The sequence below is a fragment of the Phocoena phocoena genome, chromosome 19 (assembly GCF_963924675.1).
Source record: "Phocoena phocoena chromosome 19, mPhoPho1.1, whole genome shotgun sequence".
In the NCBI taxonomy this organism is placed as follows: Eukaryota; Metazoa; Chordata; class Mammalia; order Artiodactyla; family Phocoenidae; genus Phocoena; species Phocoena phocoena.
The window spans coordinates 1,066,322-1,086,737 of NC_089237.1; the positions used below are offsets into that span (position 1 = coordinate 1,066,322).

Genomic DNA, 20,416 nt, shown 5'->3' on the forward strand with positions numbered 1-20,416 from the left:
CAAAAAGAATATCTAGGCTCAAAGAAACCTAGTATCAAATTCTTCCTGGGAAGATTGCATAACCGGAAGTTCCCTCTCCTTCGCTCTGCTTGTTAGTAAAATGTCCTGAATGGGTTGCTGAATAGGACATCTTAAAATAGTCTATGTGCTGTGACATCGCAGGATATCAGTTTCTTATCTATACCAGGATTGGTGCTTATTTGTTCACATCACCACATATGAATTAGGTGAAATTAGGGGAGAACTGTAATGTCCATTAAACATTAAGCCAGATAACTGTATTTTATAGCCCAACTTGAATAGTGACACAACTAGGGCATTCTTGCTTTATGGATGGGATGCCCTCCCTTTATCCCTCATTAATTCATTTTTTTTCCTCCTTAAAATGTTGATTCACAACTTTCTTCGTATATTCAACTTACCACACTTCCGTTTCTTTTTTGTTCTACCTTGTCTCTTTTTTTTTGTAATTTCTTTATACTTTTTCCATTAGCTTGTTGATGTGTATTTTATATCCATAAAGGAAGAGGTAATTCCTTCAAATAACAGGAAATCAACAAATATTTGTCTAGTACCTACAATGTCTATATACTGTATTATCATACGAAAGGAAATCGAAGGTTTAGAAACTATAGCTCAAGACATAATCCTGTTCTTAACAATTTTATAGTCCAGGGTAGGCATTTGAAGTCCCTGGAGTGTTAGGTATCAAGTTGTTGACATAAGTGCAATTGGAATAAGAAAGACTGTTGGCAATTGGAGAATTGGGAGTCGATGTGTAATTACACAGCATGGTCTTTTAATGTTCACCAGTGGACGGTGAAAAAACCCTGTGAAGCCTCTGTAGTTGCTATATGCAACATAATCTATTTAAGGCTTTAGAGGTCTTTACCAAAATACCAAATTTTACTTGGAGTTAAAAAAAGCTAGTTTAGATTGTTAATAACATTCCCCTGTGGATCTGTTTCTTCCATTCCTTGTGTAGATGATGTCTTATTTACACTAAATGTTGGTATGACCCTAACAATATAGCACCTGGTATAGCAGGAGCAATCTGGTCTGAAAATAGTAGCGTAAGTTATTGTGTGGTCTGAACTTCAAAGTAAACAGTACAACCTGGCTGTCTTCCCAGAGGAAAATATTCTAGGGCAACTGCTACTGCTTTTCAATCTAAGAATAGTGTTAGACCCGGTTGGTCCAGAGACAATTCCATTTTCCTAAAAGACAGGTATATGATATGGAAATTTGCCATGATTATTAGCATTTTTTTCTGTAATAAAAATATACACAAAGGTGAAAAAAATCTCACTTTTAGAATGTGGTGGTATTCATTCATTTATTCATTCATTCTTTCACTCAGTAGGGTTGTTGAATGTATAGTGGAGGATGTCAGAGAGCTGGAATTAACGTGTGCATTAATGTACATATAAATACATGATAAGTGGATCCAACTCAGTCTTTGGTTTCGAGCTCAAGTTGATACTTCAGACCCTGTTGGTTTTTAAGAGGGACACTGATTTGAAGTTAGCACTCACTGTAAATGTAACTCCTAAAGCTAATTTGCCTACTTGTTACTGTTTTTCAGAAAAATAAGAACACTTTAATTAATATTACTGTCCTACTAACAGTTTTTATTCTACGCATATCCTAAACAGGTTTTTGCTTCCTATTTCATTTCTGTTGCAGAAAATATTTTAATAACCTCCAGTAACTGAAAATTATCTGAAACTATAATTGTAAGTGGTATGAATTTTTTTTTTTGCGGTACGCGGGCCTCTCACCGCTGCGGTCTCTCCCGTTGCGGAGCACAGGCTCCGGACGCGCAGGCTCGGCGGCCGTGGCTCACGGGCCCAGCCGCTCCGCGCCATGTGGGATCTTCCCGGAAAGCGGCACGAACCCGCGTCCCCTGCATTGGCAGGCGGACTCTCAACCACTGCGCCGACAGGGAAGCCCAATGGTATGAATTTTGTGTGTTCATTTTTCAAAGATAGGTAATTAAAGTAAATGGGAAACGTAGTACTGAATGGAAAATTACCATCGGTAATAAAATAACTTGGTGTAACTCTCTGAAGGACTAACACTGAAAAAGTATGTTATTTTTTTGGAGGAGTTAAAACCTATGAACAACAGATGTAGATAGTATAGATTTGGTTTATCCCTTTTTTGATATTTATATGTTTACCAAATTTGATTTCTAAGTTTTTGGTGCTATAAAACTAATAAAGCATTGTTCTGAGGTATTGTATAAATTGACTATTTTAAAGCATTCAATGAGACATTCCAAAGTCATCTTTTTGTAAAATATTTATTTATTTTTATTTTATTTATTTTTGGTTGCATTGGGTCTTTGTTGCTGCGCGCAGGCTTTCTCTAGCTGTGGCGAGCGGGGGCTACTCTTCGTTGTGGTGTGAGGGCTTCTCATTGCTGTGGCTTCTCGTTGTGGAGCATGGGCTCTAGGCACGTGGACTTCAGTAGCTGTGGCACGTGGGCTTCAGTAATTGTGGCTCACTGTCTTCAGTAGTTGTGGCTCGTGGGCTCTAGAGCGCAGGCTCAGTAGTTGTGGCACATGGGCTTAGTTGCTCTGCGCCATGTGGGATATTCCCGGATCAGAGCTCAAACCCATGTCCCCTGCATTGGCAGGTGGATCCTTAAGCACTGCACCACCAGGGAAGCCTCATCTTTTTGACTGATAACCTTTTTCAAACTCCTCTCTGGCAGTAAAATACAAAACTGTCTTGAAACATTTATTCCGATCCATTTTAACTTTTTTGTATTGTCAATTGTACACATCATAAATATTTCTACTCTGACACTAATATATATAAGCTTTCTGTTTTTCAGTTAGTACTGAAAGTGAGTAGTGGTAATTTCACTAGAGCATGTTACAAAATCAGTCTTTAGATGATATGATTATGAATGACCCTACAGGAAGCAAGCCCTTGTTTAACTAAAACATATTCTTTCTGTTGTAGTTGCTAACATATACATGTACATGTATACATGACTGTGTCTGAATGTATCCACCGCAAATAAAGCTTTTACTGGGTTTAAAAAAGTACAGAGAGATGAGGCAAATTTAAATCTGGGCTGTAACCTCTCAGGCCAGACGCTTTGATGTTACTAAAACAAACAAACATGCATTTTTGGTAATAGGAGGTGTCTCATGAAAACTGGATATTTCATGAGTCCCCTTTTAAATCATTATCTTGAATTTTTGTCACAATTACTTTATAACCCTGAAACATATGTTTAGCTGACTTTTTGCCAATTTATATGATACACAAAATGTAGATATATGAGATATTTGATTATATAAATATTTAGAAATGTCTGTTAAGTTGGCTCTCATTTAGACTTTGCTGTCAATAAATATAAGGAAAAGTGAAACAGTGGCTTCTTGTACCCTTACAGTTTTTAAAAATAACTTTTTAAAGCTAGGTAATAGAGATCCATGGTTTGAAATATGAAAGATAGGAAAAATGAGCATACAGGGAAAAGTCCCCTTCCATAGGAGCCCTCTCGCTATACATTTTTCCTCTTGGGAAGGAGCAGTGTTACCAATTCCCTGTGTATCCTTTCATATGGAAGCATCGATACTCTTTCCCCACTATCTCTTCCCCTTATGTGCTACCTATATCCTGATTTTTTTCACTTAACGTATCTTGGAGGTTATTTCATGTAAGGACAGAAAGAGCTTCCCCATTCTCTTTTATGTATTTGATGTACTTTATTTCACTAATTCTTTATTGATGAACACATGATGAAAATGTTTCCATTTTTCTCCTAGTACATATATGGTTTGATTTTAACATTTAAATCTGTGACCCGTTTGGAATGTATCCAGTGTAGGTTGTGAGATATGGATCCTGTTGTTTTTGCTTTTTGTCAGATGGTTACCCAGTCATGTCAACATCATTAATTTAATGATCTAGCCTTTCCCTCTTCAGAGTTCTGCTACAGAACCTTTATCATTGGACTTGGGTCTAGACTTTTGGTTCTGTTTGAGAGATCTGAAAATGCTTGTGCCAGTCCCATACTCTGTTGATTTCCACTGTTTAAAGGTAATGTTTAGTGTCTAGTCAGACTACTTATCCTGTTACCCTGTGCTTTTTCAGAATCTTCCTTTTTTTCTTGTTTATATTTTTCCATTGGAGATTTATAATTAGCTTGTCTAGTTAAAAAAGAAAAACCATTAGTCTTTTTGTTAATGTTGCTGAACAGATATAGTTCAACAAAGGAAGAACTGACATCTTTTAATGTTGAATCTTTCCACACACATGATACGCCTCCCTTTGTTCAGGTCTGCCTCCGTGTCACTCTACAGCCAGATCCTGTTTTTGAAACAGACAGTTTGCAAGGAATTTGTGTTACTTAACTATCACAAGTTGGTTCTTTTATATTAAGTGTGTATTTTGACTGTCTATTAGGGTATGTGTTATGAAGCTTAAAATACGTAGGGAGTTGTATATTCTGGGTTTGAAGTTTCATACAGTTTGGGATGTGGATTTTAAACTCTCTGTACTTTTGGTCATACTGTTTATTTTTGAATGAAGAATGTAAAACTCTTGCAGGTATCACTTGTTTATACTTCTGTAGCCATTTAATACCTTAATATGTCATTTTAATCAAACTCATTTATTAATTCCTCCCAACATCTATTTTGTTCTAGGAACTTTGTTGGTACTGAGTATAAAGTGCCTGAGAAGGCAGGCAAGGCCTCTGCTGTGGCCACAGTACGTGGCTGCACAGCTTTCCTGTTGAATGCCCCACCGTGTCAGTGTATCAGTGCAGGACACTGGGTGTTGGTCCCCACAGAGTGCAGGGCACTTCCACAGAGACCCTGGGTGACGGTCGGTGTGTTTTCCCTGCTTCACTTGGTAACATGAGATATTCTTGATTTTATTTTATTTACTTTAGTGTAAAATAAGCACTCCTAGTGAACAACGCATTGTTGGGATTGCTGCATTGTTTGTAAAAGTAGACATTTTGGGGCTTCCCTGGTGGCGCAGTGGTTGAGAGCCCGCCTGCCGATGCAGGGGACACGGGTTCGTGCCCCGGTCTGGGAAGATCCCACGTGCCGCGGAGCGGCTGGGCCCGTGAGCCATGGCCGCTGAGCCTGCGTGTCCGGAGCCTGTGCTCTGCAACGGGAGAGGCCACGGCAGTGAGAGGCCTGCGTACTGCAAAAAAAACCAGACAAAAAATAGACATTTTGTAATGTGGGAAAAAAAAATGAAGTGTTCCAGTCACTGTTTCAGGAGTTACGATAGTAATTTATAGGAAGTCCGGAAGCAGTCTGCTTAATCTTCTGTGTCCATAACATCCTTTTTAAAGCTCAGTCGCCTAAGGGCCTCCTCATCATCTTACTGCTCACCTGGCTCTCCCTCAGCTGGTTACCATGGACTCAGATGTTCAAAGTGCACTGTGTTCCTCGTCTGAGTAATTTTTTTCTCTATTCCTGTATGCAGAATGAAAATCAGTGTTTTTTCTTCCAGAGGCTGACCTAATAGAATGTCTTTAAAGCTACTCAGCTTTTCCTTTTGGAGAAAAAAAATCTTAGGGATTTAAATACAAAGTCTTATTTTCATCATGGAATTTCTATCCACAATTTTTTAGAATGCTACTGATCTTTTATAGTTCTGATTCCAAATAGCACTGTGAGTTTTAAATGCTTCCAGGATCATATCATTAAAATAATGGGTGAATACAGGAAAAGTAAATAACAGTAATGTTTTTTTCATTTTTATTAAACTTTTTATTTTGAAATAATTTTAGGTTAACATGCAATTGTAAGAAATAATACAAAGAGATCTTGTGTACACTTTATCCAGTTTCCCCATTGGTAACAGCTTGAAAATCTGTAGTACACTATCATGACTAGGAAAGTGACATTGACATAATTAACCCATCTTGTTCAGATTTCCTTGGTTTTACATGTACTCATCTGTGTGCTTGCACATGTGTGCATGTGTGTGTGTGTGCTTGGTTCTATGCAATTTAATCAGAGTTGTTTACTGGTATATCCAACATCACAGTTCTGTCACAACGAAGATCCCTTGCATTGCCCTTTTATAAACATAACCATATCCTTCCTACCCTCTCCCCATCTTGACCTTCCTGTCTTGAAATTCACTGACTAATTGTAATTTGTTCTCAATCTCTATTTTCTTCAATTAAAGAAAAATGTTATGCAAAAGAATCATATATAGGGAATCACACAGTATGTAACCCCTTGGGATTGACTTTTATAATTGAGCATAGTTCTCCTAAGATTCATGGAAGTCATTGTGTGTATCAGTTGTTTACATCTTTTTATTGCCTAATAAGCAATTGTATGGATACAGCATTTTTTTGTTTGTATGTTTTGTTTCTGTTTTGTTTAGTTTTTACCAGTAAACCACTGACGAATATTGGATGTTTTTAGTATTTTCTATTATGAATAAAGCTGCTATGAAGATTGCGTACACGTGAACATGTGTTTTCATTCCTCTGGGATAAATGCCCAGGAGTGGAATTGCTGAATTGTATAGAAACTGCATGTTTAGTTTTATAAGAAACTGCCAAACTGTGTTTTGGTTGCTGTGCCGTTGTATTTTCCCATTGGTAACGTATGAGTGACCCTGCTGCTCTGCATCCTTACCGGCTTTAATGTTGTCACTATTTATTTTTTTTAACATCTTTATTGGAGTATAATTGCTTTACAGTGGTGCGTTAGTTTCTGCTGTATAACACACAGAATCAGCCATATGCGTACATATATCCCCATATCTCCTCCCTCTTGCGTCTCCCTCCCACCCTCCCTATCCCATCCCTCTAGGTGGTCACAAAGCACGGAGCCGATCTCCCTGTGCTGTGCGTCTGCTTCCCACTAGCTATCTGTTTTACATTTGGTAGTATGTATATGTCAATGCCACTCTCTCACGTCGTCCCAGCTTACCCTTCCCCCTCCCCGTGTCCTCAAGTCCATTCTCTACGTCAGTAACAGTAATTTTTATTAGAGTTTATTTCAGCAAGTAAATAGTTCCTGTACTTATAATACATAGTTACAGTGAACTTATTACAAGAAACAACATAAAATATCTGTCTTTATTTCTAAAACAGACTGAAATGGTTTACAGTATAAGCAAATGTTAACATATAATTGAAATTAAAATCTATCATATGCATGTAAAGAAGGGTGGATATTATTGTACCAGAAATAAAATTATTTCTAATTTAAATACTAAATTTAGTATTTAAATTCTAAATTTCCCTTGACCTGAACTCTTTCAGGTGGTTTTGGGAGACATTTGAGTTTAGTGTACATTTAGAGAATGGACTCTGGATCCACTTATCACGGGTCCACATTCCAGCTCAGATCACTAGCTGTGTGACCTTGGGCGTGGTGCTCAATCTGTGTGATTAGTATTTACAGCTGTAACATGAGGATGATAATAATATCTTCCTCCTGAGATTGTTAGGAGGCTTAGAATGTTTAATACAAAGCACTTCAAACAGCGTTTGTTGTATATGTATATTAGCACTTATTATTTTATTTCTCATTATCTTATAAAGGATACAAACAAGTTTGTCAGAAGAAGTAATCTTTTCCTGGCACAGTTTTTTTTTTTTAACAGCTTTATTGAGATTTAATTATCACCCCATAGAATTTACTCAGTTTAAGCATGCAGCTCACTGATTTTTAGTAGAGTTGTGCAATGATCACCATAGTTCAATTTTAGAACATTTCCATCATCCCAAAAAGATCCCTCATGGCACCAAATTTTAGAAGGAAATTATCATGATTGATTTTTTTCTGACCAAAAGGAATAAGTAATAAGGGACAGGATCTTCAATAGTTATTTTGCAGAAAATGCTAAATGGCCACTTCTCATTCTGACCCTCAATGAAAGCTGAAATCATAATATTAAGATGTGTTTTGGCATTTTGTGGAGACCTGAGCTAATGTAGCCCTGATAACGTTGCTTCCAAGTTGACTGTCTGATGTTTTAACTTTGGTACGAAGATGAATTTGAAAACAGATTCTGTGTGTGCGTGTAAATGTGCTGAAAGGGGCCTGGAAATACATATATGCCAAAGTGTTGGGGTGATATCCATGTTTTCCTCTTTATATTTCTGTATAGTTTGAATCTTCTCCAATAAGAATATTGTATGTTACTTTGGTATCTTAAAACAATAGTAAAGACAAAAGAAACCAGTAAAGATTTTCGAAGGAAGAATGACAAACATTGATGATGGTGATGGTTATCTTTAGTTGGTGAGCATATGGGATTTTAAAAAATTCCTTTACATTTTACATATTCTACAATAACTGAGCCCAGCAACCCCTCAGAGTCTTGAGAAGTTTCAGCTTGTCTCAAATCACTGAGCACCGGGTGGGGCAGCCTGTGAACTCAGACAGTTTCTGGAAATACCTGAACTCTAATTATTTTGGGGTTTTGACCAGAAAAACCTTTTATGTCTTTCTTATAATAAATGGATAGGTGATAAGGTTGATATCCCATTTTTTTTTTACAGGTGAGAATTTTTCTCACCTAGAATGGAAGGACACCCTGGCACAGCATTTTAGGGGAGGGTATTAGGAGGTCAATAGGATACAGACTACAAAATACAGCTTTCTAGTAAGTGTAAAATTAGGATATTTTCAATGAAAATACAAGGTATTTTCCATGAAAGGTAGGTTATATTACATTTTAAATGTGCTTTTTATGTTTCCTTACTGTGGAAATTCACATGAAATTCATAGATTCGTTTTCCACATTTATCAGTCTGTTTTTGTAAACTTGAATCTGATTTTAGCACATATATGTTGATTCCTACTGTCAGAGCAGGTTACTGTGCACTGGTTACCAATCCCAAGAGAGTAAAGCACTGTGCACTGGTTACTGATTCCTGGGGAGGACTCCAACTATTGAAACCGCACAGGACCCTGTGAGGCTCCTGGGCACAGAAGGCTTTCTGTCCCCTGTTTGTTGCTTGTAGGGAATAGACTCCAGCCTCCACGACCTTCCCTAGCCCCAAAGGGCAGATTCGAAGAGTTGCTTATCAGGGAAGGGAGGGGATGCAGAGACAAGGGAGAAGCAGCCAAGAAACAATGGTGCAGCCTTGGGGCAGGTCCTGGTTCCCCCTCAAGGGATGCACACAACAGTATCTTTAACCTCTTCTGCATAACTAAAACTCCAACCAAATGGAAGATGTTCCAGAGAAAAGGTCACAGTTTGATAACCTTGAAGCTTATCAGGAGACCATCTGAGACCAGATTAAAAGAGCACAGGCCCTGCACACACCCTGCTCCTTATCAGAAACCCCACCCTTGAACCATTGCTATAAAACTCCTCACCAGTCCCCCTGGGTTGGGACACACAGTACTTCAGGGCACAAGCCCGCAGTGTCCCCCCTTTGCCTGGCAAAGGAATAACACTATTCTTTTCTACTTCACCCACAACTCTCTCTCTGAGATTCGATTCGACACCGGTGCACAGAGGCCAAGTTTTCGGCGTGACTGTGGAGGAAAGCAAAGGTCATCACGATGCCAGGCACCAGGAATAGAAGCGCAGACGTTTCTGCCAACAGCATCTTAGCACTGGAGTTACCAGGGATACACTGCAGTCCAGCCCTGAATGGAACAAGCTTCACTTACACAGAAAGAGGCAGAGAAGATCAGCTTCCGGGGCACTGGGTCTCTCCTGTCCGCTAACACAAGACACAGGGCAGTTTTCCTGCCCCTCCTGTGCTCCCTAGAGAGACTCCGTCCCCTCTGTGTGAGGACAGAAAACAGTGGGGTTGGACAGGTGCCCTGTGGTGTACACACTTCAAGCCAAAGACAAAAGAGCTTTCTTTGAGCTGAAGGGAAGGATATTCACGCACGAGGCCATCAGCCCAGCACAGACTTTGTGGGCTCTTTATCTCAGACAGGAAGCCTTCTGGTCTGAGGCCCATCCTTACGTGGCTGAGTGGCTTTGGAGGACTGCATGCAGGAGACTGCCTTGCCTGACCCCGAGGTAGCCTAGGATTTCAAGGTGCCTGAGCTGTTCTTTAGGGAGATTATCCTGGCAGGAGTGAGGATATCATCAGCTTGAGTAACAAGCAACAGGAAGCAGGAAAATAAGGAAGATGAGGCTACAGTAATAGTCCCTGTAAGAGACAGTGGACCCTGTGAAGGTGGCAAGTCAGTGATGAAGAGAGTAATTGCAGCCTCCAGGAAAACAGCCTCTCTGGAAACACTGTCTCATCTCAGCACCTTTATTTCATTCAGAGTCAGAATCAACTTTCACAAGTAATTTCCAAGGTATATACTGATGGAAGAGCTACACACAGTTTTATATTTTTATTCCATGTGGAAGTAACTTAAGATTGTTGAGTAAAAGGAAACATGAAATATTAATACTGAATTTTTTAATACTGTTTCATGATTTCAGATGATTCCAATTTAAAGATGTCTTACTTATTATTAAATATAGTTAAATAACGCTGCAGTGAACATGGGAATGCAGATACCTTTTTGAGGGGTAGGGTTTTTGTTTCATTTGCACATATTTCTAGAAGTAGAATTGCTGGATCATATGATTCTATTTTTAATTTTTTTTCAGGATCCTTCATACTGTTTTCCCATAATTCAGCTGTTATTTCTTTAAATATGCTTTCTACTCCCTTCTGCCAATCTTCTCCTTCTGAAACTCCAATAATTCACAAATGGGTTCTTTTTTTTTTTTAACATCTTTATTGGAGTATAATTCCTTTACAGTCGTTTGTTAGTTTCTGCTTTATAACAAAGTGAATCAGCTATACATATACATATATCCCCATATCTCCTCCCTCTTGTGTCTCCTCCCTCCCACCTTCCCTATCCCACCCGTCTACGTGGTCACAAAGCACCAAGCTGATCTCCCTGTGCTATGCGGCTGCTTCCCACTAGGTATCTATTTTACATTTAGTGGTATATATAAGTCCATGCCAACTTGAGTGATTTTTGATAGTTTGTGCTTTGGGGGTAATTTGTTTCATCCAAAATGTAGAATTTATGGGCAAATATTGTTGATAATATTTGCTTATTATCCTTTTAGTGTCTTTAGGGATTATAGTGATGTCTCTTCTTTCATTACTAATATTTGTAGTTTGTATCTTTTTTGCTCTCTGACAGTCTGGCCAGAGGTTTGTCAACTTTATTGATATTTTCAGAGAATCAGCTTTAGGTTTCATTGATCATTCTCTGTTAATTTTCTGTTTTCAACGTCATTGATTTCTTCTCTTTGTTTTTTTCATACACACACACACACACACACACATGCACACACTGTATTTTATTTTTACAAGAGATAAATAAACTGACACCAAGCATTGTAAATGGATGACCACAACAAAAGCAACAACGATTGCAATTACCAAACACGAAACACACTCACAGTATGTCATAACGTTGATATTCAGTCCAGTAATCCTCCAATGTAACAGCTCCTTTACTTTGCAGTGAAAATTCATTTATATACTTTCTGCCTCTGAGTCCTTGTGGGATTTTTTTTTTATTCAAACAGAAAGTCACAAAAATTATAATCCTCCTCATCAGTTCACTCCGTCCCATGTAATTATTTTTTCATCTTGATCTTTCGTTAGCACTGTTATGAGTTCATCAGTTTTCCATTAGAGTTCTGAAAATGCTTATTCATTCAGTTCAGCAGTATAGTCAGTTACCAGAAACCTGTACTTGTCAGAGTCTTTTCCATGAATTCCTTGAAGATGAAACCCTTTTATTTATTTATTTATTTATTTATTTTGTGGTACGCGGGCCTCTCACTGTTGTGGCCCCTCCCATCGCGGAGCACAGGCTCTGGACGCACAGGCTTAGCGGCCATGGCTCACGGGCTCAGCCGCTCCTTGGCATGTGGGATCCTCCCGGACCGGGACACGAACCCGCATCCCCTGCATCGGCAGGCGGACGGACTCTCCACCACTGCGCCACCAGGGAAACCCTGAAACCCTTTTATAGGAACGTATTTGCAAAGCATCAGAGTACACCCAGAACTGTCTGTAAATGACAAAAGACTTAAAAATGACCACGGTTAAAGATTTGATGAAAGTTCATAATAATGCAATTGACAAGGAAATTTAGTTATTTCTGAGATATACATTTTAAAGTAATATCTAGAATTATGACTTATAACATTATACCAGAACATACAAGATTTTTAGAAATTTCATGTAATGTCTGAAACATTTATATTAACATATTTCCATACAATTAACCCAAAGAAAGTTTAGTGTTAGTTGGGCTTTTTTGTTGTTGTTGTTTGCTTGTTTATACTGCAGGTTCTTTTTAGTCATCCGTTTTATACACATCAGCGTATACATGTCAATCCCAGTCGCCCAATTCATCACACCGCCACCCCGCGGTTTTCCCCCCTTGGTGTCCATACACAAATGAGTTCTTCTGATGGTATTTCATAGCCCGTGTGGGCTTTCCTCACTCTTTTTCCTTTGTTCATCTCTCCTCTGACTGGGTAGTTTCAGAGTTCCTGTCTTCTATCCCACAGATTCTTCTGCTTGATTCATTCTGCTGTTGATGCTCTGTATTGCATTTTTTATTTCATTTCACTGTATCCTTAAACTCCAGAATCTTTTTTTTTTTTTACATCTTTATTGGAGTATAATTGCTTTACAATGGTCTGTTAGTTTCTGCTTTATAACAAAGTGAATCATTTATACATATACATATGTTCCCATATCCCTTCCCTCTTGTGTCTCCCTCCTTCCCACCCTCCCTATCCCACCCATCCAGGTGGTCACAAAGCACTGAGCTGATCTCCCTGTGCTATGCGGCTGCTTCCCACTAGCTATCTATTTTACGTTTGGTAGTGTATATATGTCCATGCCACTCTCTCGCTTTGTCACAGCTTACCCTTCCCCCTCCCCATATTCTCAAGTCCATTCTCTAGTAGGTCTGTGTCTTTATTCCCGTCTTATCCCTAGGTTCTTCATGACATTTTTTTTTCTTAAATTCCATATATATGTGTTAGCATACGGTATTTGTCTTTCTCTTTCTGACTTACTTCACTCTGTATGACAGACTCTAGGTCCATCCACATCATTACAAATAGCTCAATTTCGTTTCTTTTTATGGCTGAGTAATATTCCATTGTATATATGTGCCACATCTTCTTTATCCATTCATCCAATGATGGACACTTAGGTTGTTTCCATCTCCGGGCTATTGTAAATAGAGCTGCAATGAACATTTTGGTACAAGACTCTTTTTGAATTATGGTTTTCTCAGGGTATGTGCCCAGTAGTGGGATTGCTGGGTCATATGGTAGTTCTTTGTTTAGTTTTCTAAGGAACCTCCGTACTGTTCTCCATAGTGGCTGTACCAATTCACATTCCCACCAGCAGTGCAAGAGTGTTCCCTTTTCTCCACACCCTCTCCAGCATTTATTGTTTCTAGATTTTTTGATGATGGCCATTCTGACCGGTGTGAGATGATATCTCATTGTAGTTTTGATTTGCATTTCTCTAATGATTAATGATGTTGAGCATTCTTTCATGTGTTTGTTGGCAGTCTGTATATCTTATTTGGAGAAATGTCTATTTAGGTCTTCTGCCCATTTTTGGATTGGGTTGCTTGTTTTTTTGTCATTGAGCTGCATGAGCTGCTAGTAAATTTTGGAGATTAATCTTTTGTCAGTTGCTTCATTTGCAAATATTTTCCCCCATTCTAAGGGTTGTCTTTTGGTCTTATTTATGGTTTCCTTTGCTGTGCAAAAGCTTTGAAGTTTCATTAGGTCCCATTTGTTTATTTTTGTTTTTGTTACCATTTCTCTAGGAGGTGGGTCAAAAAGAATCTTGCTGTGATTTATGTCATAGAGAGTTCTGCCTGTGTTTTCCTCCAAGAGTTTGATAGTTTCTGGCCTTACATTTAGGTCTTTAATCTATTTTGAGCTTATTTTTGTGTATGGTGTTAGGGAGTGTTCTAATCTCATACTTTTACATGTACCTGTCCAATTTTCCCAGCACCACTTATTGAAGAAGCTGTCCTTTCTCCACTGTACATTCCTGCCTCCTTTATCACAGATAAGGTGACCATATGTGCGTGGGTCTATCTCTGGGCTTTCTATCCTGTTCCATTGATCTATATTTCTGTTCTTGTGCCAGTACCATACTGTCTTGATTACTGTACACTTGTAGTATAGTCTGAAGTTAGGGAGCCTGATTCCTCCAGCTCCATTTTTTGTTCTCAAGATTGCTTTGGCTATTCAGGGTCTTTTGTGTTTCCATACAAATTGTGAAATTTTTTGTTCTAGTTCTGTGAAAAATGCCATTGGTAGTTTGATAGGGATTGCATTGAATATGTAGATTGCTTTGGGTAGTAGAGTCATTTTCACAATGTTGATTCTTCCAATCCAAGAACATGGTATATCTCTCCATCTACTTGTATCATCTTTAATTTCTTTCATCAGTGTCTTATAGTTTTCTGCATACAGGTCTTTTGTCTCCTTAGGTAGGTTTATTCCTAGGTGTTTTATTCTTTTTGTTGCAATGGTAAATGGGAGTGTTTTCTTGATTTCACTTTTAGATTTTTCATCATTAGTGTATAGGAATGCCAGAGATTTCTGTGCATTAATTTTGTATCCTGCTACTTTACCAAATTCATTGATTAGCTGTAGTAGTTTTCTGGTAGCATCCGTAGGATTCTCTATGTATAGTAGCATGTCATCTGCAAACAGTGACAGCTTTACTTCTTCTTTTCGATTAGGATTCCTTATATTTCTTTTTCTTCTCTGATTGCTGTGGCTAAAACTTCCAAAACTATGTTGAATAAGAGTGGTGAGAGTGGACAACCTTGTCTTCTTCCTGATCTTAGTGGAAATGCTTTCAGTTTTTCACCATTGAGGATGATGTTGGATGTGGGTATGCCATATATGGCCTTTATTATGTTGAGGAAAGTTCCCCCTATGCCTACTTTATGCAGTGTTTTTATCATAAATGGGTGTTGAATTTTGTCGAAAGCTTTCTCTGCATCTATTGAGATGATCATATGGTTTTTCTCCTTCAGTTTGTTAATATATGGTGTATCATGTTGATTTATTTGCGTATACTGAAGAATCTTTGCATTCCTGGAATAAACTCCACTTGATCATGGTGTATGATTCGTTTAATGTGCTGTTGGATTCTGTTTGCTAGTATTTTGTTTAGGATTTTTGCATCTGTGTTTATCAGTGATACTGGCCTGTAGTTTTCTTTCTTTGTGACATCCTTGTCTGGTTTCGGTATCAGGGTGATGGTGGCCTCCTAGAATGAGTTTGGGAGTGTTCCTCCCTCTGCTATATTTTGGAAGAAGTTGAGAAGGATAGCTGTTAGCTCTTCTCTAAATGTTGATAGAATTCACCTGTGAAGCTATCTGGTCCTGGGTTTTTGTTTGTTGGAAGATTTTTAATCACAGTTTCAATTTCAGTGCTTTTGATCGGTCTGTTCATATTTTTTGTTTCTTCCTGATTCAGTGTTGGCAGGTTGTGCATTACTAAGAATTTGTCCATTTCTTCCAAGTTGTCCATTTTATGGGCATAGAGTTGCTTGTAGTAATCTCTCATGATCTTTTATATTTCTGCAGTGTCAGTTGTTACTTCTCCTTTTTCATTTCTAATTCTGTTGATTTGAATCTTCTCCCTTTTTTTCTTGATGAGTCTGGCTAATGGTTTATCAATTTTGTTTATCTTCTCAAAGAACCAGCCTTTAGTTTTATTGATCTTTGCTATTGTTTATTTCATTTCTTTTTCATTTATTTCTGATCTGATCTTTATAATTTCTTTCCTTCTGCTCACTTTGGGGTTTTTTTGTTCTTCTCTTTCTAATTGCTTTAGATGCAGGGTTAGGTTGTTTATTCTAGATGTTTCCTGTTTTTTAAGGTAGGATTGTATTGCTATAAACTTCCCTCTTAGAACTGCTTCTGCTGCATCTCCATTTTCATTTGTTTTTTGATTTCTTCAGTGATCACTTCGTTATTAACTAGTGTATTGTTTAGCCTACATGTGTTTGTATTTTTTACAGATCTTTTCCTGTAATTGATATCTAGTCTTATAGCGTTGTGGTTGGAAAAGATACTTGATACAATTTCAATATTCTTAAATTTACCAAGGCTTGATTTGTGACCCAGGATACGATCTATCCTGGAGAATGTTCCATGAGCACTTGAGTAAAATGTGTATTTTGTTGTTTTTGGATGGAATGTCCTATAACTATCAATTAAGTCCATCTTGTTTAAGTATCATTTAAAGCTTGTGTTTCCTTATTTATTTTCATTTTGGATGATCTGTCCATTGGTGAAAGTGGGGTTTTTAAGTCCCCTACTATGAATGTGTTACTGGCGATTTCCCCTTTTATGGCTGTTAGTATTTGCCTTATGTATTGAGGTGCTCCTATGTTGGGTACATAAATATTTACAATTGTTATATCTTCTTCTTGGATCGATCCCTTGATTATTATGTAGTGTCCTTCTTTGTCTCTTCTAATAGTCTTTATTTTAAAGTCTATTTTGTCTAATATGAGAATTGCTACTCCAGCTTTCTTTTGATTTACATTTGAATGAAATATCTTTTTCCATCCCCTTACTTTTCAGTCTGTATGTGTCTCTAGGTCTGAAGTAGGCCTGTTGTAAACAGCATATATACAAGTCTTGTTTTTGTATCCATTCAGCCAGTCTCTGTCTTTTGGTGGGAGCATTTAGTCCATTTACATTTAAGGTAATTATCGATATGTATGTTCCTATTCCCATTTTCTTAATTGTTTTGGGTTTGTTGTTGTAGGTCTTTTCCTTCTCTTGTGTTTCTTGCCTAGAGAAGTTCCTTTAGCATTTGTTGTAAAGCTGGTTTGGTGGTGCTGAACTCTCTCAGCTTTTACTTGTCTGTAAAGGTTTTAATTTCTCCATCAAATCTGAATGAGATCCTTGCTGGGTAGAGTAATCTTGGTTGTAGGTTTTTCCCATTCATCACTTTAAATATGTCCTGGCTTGCAGAGTTTCTGCTGAAAGATCAGCTGTTAACCTTATGGGGATTCTCTTGTGTGTTATTTGTTGTTTTTCCGTTGCTGCTTTTAATATTTTTTCTTTGTATTTAATTTTTGACAGTTTGATTAATATGTGTCTTGGCGTGTTTCTCCTTGGATTTATCCTGTATGGGACTCTCTGTGCTTCCTGGACTTGATTAACTATTTCCTTTCCCATATTAGGGAAGTCTTCAACTATAATCTCTGCAAATATTTTTTCCGTCCCTTTCTTTTTCTCTTCTTCTTCTGGAACCCCTATAATTCGAATGTTGTTGCATTTAATGTTGTCCCAGAAGTCTCTGAGACTGTCCTCAGTTCTTTTCATTCTTTTTTCTTTATTCTGCTCTGCAGTAGTTATTTCCACTATTTTATCTTCCAGGTCACTTATCCGTTCTGCTGCCTCAGTTATACTGCTATTGATGCCATCTAGAGTATTTTAAATTTCGTTTTTTGTGTTGTTCATCATTGCTTGTTTCCTCTTTAGTTCTTATAGGTACTTGTTAAATGTTTCTTGCATTTTCTCTATTCTATTTCCAAGATTTTGGATCATCTTTACTATCATTATTCTGAAGTCTTTTTCAGGTAGACTGCCTATTTCTTCTTCATTTGTTAGGTCTGGTGGGTTTTTATCTTTTTATCCTTCATCTGCTATGTGTTTTTCTGTCTTCTCATTTTGCTTATCTTACTGTGTCTGGGGTCTCCTTTATGCAGGCTGCAGGTTCGTAGTTCCCGTTGTTTTTGGTGCCTGTCCCCAGTGGCTAAAGTTGTTTCAGTGGGTTGTGTAGGCTTCCTGATGGAAAGGACTAGTGCCTGTGTTCTGGTGAATGAGGCTGGATATTGTCTTTCTGGTGGGCAGGTCCACATCTGGTGGTGTGTTTTGGGGTGTCTGTGGACTTATTATGATTTTAGGCAGCCTTTCTGCTAATGGGTGGGGTTGTGTTCCTGTCTTGCTAGTTGTTTGGCATAGGGTGTCCAGTCCTGTAGCTTGCTGGTCGTTGAGTGAAGCTAGGTGCTGGTGTTGAGATGGAGATCTCTGGGAGATTTTCACTGTTTGATATTATGTGGAGCTGGGAGGTCTCTTGTGGACCAGTGTCCTGAAGTTGGCTCTCCCACCTCAGAGGCACAGCACTGACTCCTGGCTGCTGCACCAAGAGCCTTTCATCCACACGGCTCAGAATAAAAGGGAGAAAAAGTAGAAAGAAAGAAAGAAAGAGGATAAAATAAAATAAAGTAAGGTAAAATAGAGTTATTAAAATAAAAAATAATTATTAAGAAAAAAATTTTTTTAAAGTAAAAATGAAAAACGGTCAGATAGAACCCTAGGCCAAATGTTGAAAGCAAAGGCATACAGACAAAATCTCACACAGAAGCATACACATACAGAGTCACAAAAAGAGGAAAAGGAAAAAGTAATAAATCTTGCTATCAATGTCCACACCCTCAATTTGGGATGATTCGTTGTCTTTTCATGTATTCCACAGATGCAGGTACATCAAGTTGATTGTGATTTAATCCGCTGCTGCTGAGGCTGCTGGGAGGGATTTCCCTTTCTCTTCTTTGTTCGCACAGCTCCCGGGGCTCAGTTTTGGACTTGGCCCCGCCTGTGCGTGTTGGTCGCCGGAGGGCGTCTGTTCTTCGCTCAGACAGGACGGGGTTAAAGGAGCCGCTGTTTCGGGGGCTCTGGCTCACTCAGGCCGGGGAGAGGCAGGGGCACGGAGTGCGGGGCGGGCCTGCGGCGGCAGAGGCCGGCGTGACGTTGCACCAGCCTGAGGCGCGCCGTGCGTTCTCCCGGGGGAGTTGTCCCTGGATCCCGGACCCTGGCAGTGGCGGGCTGCACAGGCTCTGCGGAAGAGGGGTGTGGATAGTGACCTGTGCTCGCACACAGGTTTCTTGGTGGCGGCAGCAGCAGCCTTAGCGTCTCATGCCCGTCTCTGGGGTCCGCGCTGTTAGCCGCGGCTCGCACCCGTTTCTAGAGCTCCTTTAAGCAGCGCTCTAATCCCCTCTCCTCGCGCACCAGGAAACACAGAGGGAAGAAAAAGTCTCTTGCTTCTTCGGCAGGTCCAGACTCTTCCCTGGACTCCCTCCCGGCCAGCCGTGGTGCACTAACCCCCTGCAGGCTGTGTTCACGCCGCCAACCCCAGTCCTCTTCCTGCACTCCGACTGAAGCCCGAGCCTCAGCTCCCAGCCCCGTCCGCCCCGGCGGGTGAGCAGACAAGCTTCTCGGGCTGGTGAGTGCTGGTCGGCACTGGTCCTCTGTGCGGGAATCTCTCCGCTTTGTCCTCCGCACCCCTGTGGCTGCGCTGTCCTCCGCGGCTCCGAAGCTTCCCCCCTCCCGCCACCCGCAGTCTCCGCCCGCGAAAGGGCTCCTAGCGTGTGGAAACCTTTCCTCCTTCACGGCTTCCTCCCACTGGTGCAGGGCCCGTCCTTATTCTTTTGTCTCTGTTTATTCCTTTTTCTTTTGCCCTACCCAGGTACGTGGGGGAGTTTCTTGCCTTTTGGGAGGTCTGAGGTCTTCTGCCAGTGTTCAGCAGGTGTTCTGTAGGAGCTGTTGCGTGTGTAGATGTATTTCTGATGTATCTGTGGGGAGGAAGGTGATCTCCGCGTCTTACTCTTCTGCCATCTTTCCCCTCTCCCAGAATCTTGTTTTTTAAATGATTTCTATTTGCTAGAGTTGTTTTGCTTGTGTATTGTTTTCCTGATTTCATTGAATTGTCTTTCTCTGTCTTTCTTGTATCTCATTGAATTTCCTTCAAATAGCTATTCTATATTCTTTATTGGGTAAATCACAGATCTCCATGTCCTTGGGGTCAGTTACTAGAAGATTATAATCCTTTGGTGGTGTCACGTTCCCTTGATTTTTCACATTCTTTGAAGTTTTGCGTTGCTGACCTCACATTTGAAGTAGCTGTCACCTGCGAGGGTCACTTTGAAGAGAAAAGGACCTCTCTTCAGCTCTGCTGGTTATTCTGAGGCTTTCTCAGCCCTTCTGGGGCACCTGCTCCCTGCTTCTTCCCTCTTGTGGCAGAATTCTTAGGTTCGTTTGCCTTTTTTCGATCCTGCAGTGTATCAGGCCAAGTGCTGACAGTTTCTCTTTTGTCTTACAGCAGTGGTGCCGAAGTCCAAGTGTGTGCTCTGTCCCCGACTCTCAGCCTCGGGCTGGCTTTGTACGTGTTCTCACTAACCACCTGCTGAGGCCTGCTCTGGCTGCCCCGTTGGGAGCACACACGGGGAGATGGACTTGGGCTGGGGGGTGTGTGGCTGAGGTGCACCCAATGCTGGGTGTGGGCCTTTGTCTGTTGGGGGCCTGTTGCGTCGGGTGTGCCTAGCGACCCGTGGCAAGCTTCTTGATGGGGCCCAGGACGTAGCTGGTAGGATCTGTGTCCTTCAGTGC

At 39.8% G+C, this 20,416-nt stretch overlaps 1 protein-coding gene across 1 annotated transcript in view; it reads left to right on the forward strand.

Moving 5' to 3' along the window:
* Positions 1 to 20,416, forward strand: part of CEP112 (centrosomal protein 112) — a 411,619-nt gene that overhangs the window by 106,795 nt on the left and 284,408 nt on the right. The gene's annotated exons all lie outside the window — the stretch shown is intronic.